At 36.3% G+C, this 4,547-nt stretch overlaps 1 non-coding gene across 1 annotated transcript; it reads right to left on the bottom strand.

Annotated features, from left to right (window-relative positions):
• Window positions 1–2,611: 2,611 nt before the first annotated feature.
• On the bottom strand, window positions 2,612–2,715 carry LOC111725430. The gene has a single exon (XR_002773496.1). It is a non-coding gene; the product is annotated as a U6 spliceosomal RNA (small nuclear RNA).
• Window positions 2,716–4,547: the final 1,832 nt, after the last annotated feature.

Below are 4,547 nucleotides of genomic sequence, written 5' to 3'. Positions count from 1 at the left end.
ATGAAAAATAAAATAGCACTAGACTGGATGTGCCCTTCTGACATCTTGCTTCTTCCAAAATAAAATGGCTCTGTGGAAATAATATTAGTGGTGTGTTTGACAGAATGAATTAAAGATGAAGTCAAATAAAATCTGAAATAACAAAAGGGGCCCAGTTATTCACAAAAGAGGTAAATTTGATGTTAATTTAATTTATCTGAGCCCTATTGTTGGTGCTTTTACAAAACTATGTGCTAATATTTGCATGAAGTTATATTTAGTTTTTTTGTGTGTATTGTTAATGCTTAAAAAACAAGTAAAAGGTGCAGAATATATAGCTTTCTTCTGAAACATAATTTCCCCCCATAGTCCTCCCCATTTTTACCAAAAATAGTTATGTTAATGTTGAGTCTTGGTTCTTAGTGTGTTCTTCCCTGAAGAATGACCAGACACACTACAAGCAAGGCAAGCAAGAAGGAAAGTTTATTGAGCAAGGTGAGATAACATATATCACAGACAGTGAATGGACCACATGTCATAACTGGAGGCCTCTATTATGGTCTTGGGTCCTGTTTTATATTGTCTAGGCTATGTCCTCTTTATCATATATGGTTCAGATTTCACCATCTAACCACTTTGATGGACAGTTGGGAGTTTCCAAATTGAGTCATATCGCACATTCAGATCTCCCTTGAGCCTCTCTGAAAGCCCACTGGGGGAGGAGATGGGAGGCCTACTTCAATGCAAATTTAAGCTAAGGACATGATAGTTAGCCTTAGCTTACTTTAGGTTAACTTCGAGACCTGCCCTGTTTGGCCCAAAGGTTGGGAACCTCTGCATTCTTTTGCAGTTGGCTTACTAAGTTCTTATTTGCAGATTGGCAGGGTATTCCTTCTTCCACTCGGTGTGGCAATCAGTAAGGGTGACACCAAGGTGGGGCACCCACCTTTTTCTGCAGGAGAGCTGGAGGTCTTTCATTGTCTATGTAACATTAAGAACACTTTATTTGTAAAATAAGTTTAGTTTTGTTAACTTGACCTGATTATTTCCATAAAAAGCTTATATAATAAGCTTATAAGTTGGCTTTGCTGGAATTTTCTCGCAAGAAATTTCTGATTATGTTTTTAAAAATATCTCAAAGCCTAAAAGGCAAGCCAAAACCTGTGTCTGAAATACCTGTACAACTTGAGTAGATGTCTCTTTGCTCAGTGTTCCTTAAATACCTTGAAGAAAGTGATATTCTTCATTTAAAACAAGATCAGGAACCTTGTAAAAGAATGATATATGCATGGTACCAGGCTAGTCTTTCTTTAGGTCTACTGGCTTTATAAAGCCAACTTCAATCCCTCATCAGTCTTATCATATTTGAAAATATGACGTTCTAGTCACACCGTGGTTAAAAAACCAATGTCTCCAATTGTATCCTGCCATAAGAGACAACAAAAACCAAATTTTTACTGAACTTATGTGAATATCTGTATTGTCATAAAATAAAACATTCAAAAATAGTTTCAAAATTGTAAAGGAAATAGAAAGATAAATGTTCAATTTCTTTTTTCTTTCCTTTTTTTTAAGAGGCAGAGTCTTACTTTGTCACCCTCAGTAGAGTGCTGTGGCATCACAGCTCACAGCAACCTCCAGCTCTTGGGCTTGGTGATTCTCTTGCCTCAGCTTTCTGAGTAGCTGGAACTGCAGGCATCCACCACAATGCCTGGCTATTTTTTGTTGCAGTTTGGCTGGGGCTGGGTTTGAACTCACCATCCTTGGTGTATGGGGCTGGTGCCTTACCCACTGAGCCACAGACACTGTCCCAGTTCAATTTCTTTATCAAATGTAGACATTAACAAATTTCTGTAAAGCTACAGAAAGGTTAAAAGAGAAGAAATTTTTCTTGAATCTGGAAAACAAAACTTGAAATCAACAATGTTTTAAATTAAAAAAGTCATAAAAAATTATTTTAGTACTTCATCAATCACTAGTATATAATTAATCCCTTGTTCTACTTAATGTTAATCAGCAATTATATGAGTGAGAGTCCTTTTTTAAAAATTAGAGTTCTGAAAATCGTTAGTCAATGATAAAATTCTCAAAAGTTGTCAGAAACCTGCATTTGTGAGAGGTTTTTTTTTTTTTTTAATGAACCTTATTTAAGACATAACACTTAGGATTTGAAAAGAGCTTCTATAAAGAACAAAATTAAAATAAAGCAATTTACTGTGAACAAGACTTAAAATGACCTCTTTTTTTGAAACAGAATCTCTCTCTGCTGCCTGGGTTCTGCCTACCTCACAACAACCTCAAACTCCTGGGTTCAAACTCCTGGGTTCAAGCTATTTCCAAGAATCTGGGACTACAGGTGCCCACCAACATACTCAGCTAATTTTTCTATTTTTAGTAGGGGTGGGATCTCACTCTTGCTCAGGCTGGTCTTGAACTCCTGAACTCAAGTGATCTTTCCACCTAGGCCTACCACAGTGCTAAGATGATAGGTAATAGTCACTGCAACTGGCCTAAAATGACCTCCATGAGAGATCTGAAAGAGTTAATAATGATGCAGTTGACAATGGAATTCAGTTATTTTCTGTGGCTTACAAAAATTTTACATCATAGTCATAACGATGACTGTTAATGTATAGCAAGACATATTTTCAGAAAACTATACAATTTGTGCAGGGGGCATGCTAATCTTCTCTGTATTGTTACAATTTTTTGTATATGTGCTGCCAAAGCAAGCACAAACCTATAAATTTATAAAACATATTAATAGTATAATCTATATGAATAAATCCAATAAAAATAGCTTGAAGCACACATAGCTGTTTCTCCTTTTTTTGCAATTTACTCAAAAAGTGAAGAAAATTTTATTATCTCTTATTAATATTACACAAAATACTGTTAAAAGAGAAAAACAAATTTTACTTTTGTATTAATGTATTAGTAATACTAAAGCTAATTTTAATAAAACCTTATACATGAATCCATTCAATTTTAATCAGCTTTGACCACACAAGTAAAATTTCCATAAACCTTTTGCAAATTGTTATAACTTTGTTCATTTTCTTTTTGTTTCCTTAATTTTTATATCCATTTAATTTTATCAATGTCATTATTTTTCTTTCTTCAATTTGAAAGATTCTTTACATAATTTCTAAACAAGACAAAATAATTTGTTTCTTTAACAAAACCCACAAGCTATGTCTTCTGTATAACATTTATTTCTAAAAATATAACCTACCTTCCTTATATACTCTGAATAAATAACTATTTCTCTTCCATCTAATAGTTTTAATCACATATATTAATTATAATTTTAAGTCTTAGACACCCTAACATTTAGTGAAAAACCTAGAAAGTAAGCAATTTTAATTATTTTGAATTAGGTGTAGAGCCCAGGACAGAGGACAAAATTGTGAAGAAGGCCTAGAGAGGCCACCTTCTCATAGCATGGCGAGGAAGCAGAACTGGATTGTCTGGCGGGGTGGGGTGCATGCATATTGGGCATGACTTTGCCCTATAATTGGTGGTCCAGGCTCTGTAGACACTTATATGTTTCTAGGCCTCACCATGGCCACCTTTCTAGACCTTGGACCACAAAGGCACAAAACCACAGACAAGAATAGAAAAGCAATTATCCAATGTACTCATTACAAATATGAAGGCAGCAGACATTCTAATGTGTGCTCACATAGGAGAAAAATTCATTTTAATTCAAGTTGGGGGAAAGGGTAACAAGGGAGGGGGAGAAGAGAAGGGGGTGGGTGGGGTGCTCCCACTGAATGGGCATGGTGTGGCGGTGTTTGGCACATCTTTTAAGTGCGGTACATAACCACAAGAGGGACTCCACCTGACAAAATCAAATATTTTGACCTGGTTGTTTGTATTCTCCCATCATTTAAAAAAAACAACAAAAACCCCCCAAACCTTTTAAATATACAAGCTGCAAGCTTTCTATCCTGGGAGCAATCAGCCTTTCACCGGCTCCTGGAGAACAGCATCTACGGATTAGTCTTTCCTGCTACACCCTGGGGGTGGGGGAGGCTACTGGTTTAAATCCCATCGGTGGTGGGAGATATGTGTCATCAGCCCCTTACAGGGATTAAAACAAATGGAAAAGAGTATCTATAAAATGCAAACCAAAATTTTAAGTCAAGGGTAGGCCTAAGCAAATGCCTCAAAATAGTAGCAAATAAACCCATGTGAGACCAAAATCAAGCATCCCTGTAGGGTTTTCACCAAAGTCACTAAGGAGGGAGCAAAAGCTGCAACCCTCCCAAGATCCAGAACACTCCCACCAACACTTAAACCAAGGAAAGTTTCACTGTCCCAGCACTGACAGGCAATGCACATTTCTGTCCAGCCATGTTCTCTAGACTGTCTGCACACAAAGGCCCAACAAGCCATGTGCCCTATAGATAGAAGATTAAAAAACAGTCAGTGTGACAGGAAATCAAAAGCTATCCATGCGAGTAGAAAGGATTATAAAATGAATTGGTACCACAAAGGTTGAAAGTCATCTAAGTATCAAACTAAGTTTTCATTAATGTTTCTTTTTTTCCCTAAGTTAAAGG

Source organism: Otolemur garnettii, unplaced genomic scaffold (assembly GCF_000181295.1).
Source record: "Otolemur garnettii isolate 467f Iridium unplaced genomic scaffold, OtoGar3 scaffold00040, whole genome shotgun sequence".
In the NCBI taxonomy this organism is placed as follows: Eukaryota; Metazoa; Chordata; class Mammalia; order Primates; family Galagidae; genus Otolemur; species Otolemur garnettii.
The sequence above is the reverse complement of the archived record's forward strand: the minus strand, read 5'-3'. Positions and strand labels throughout refer to the sequence as shown.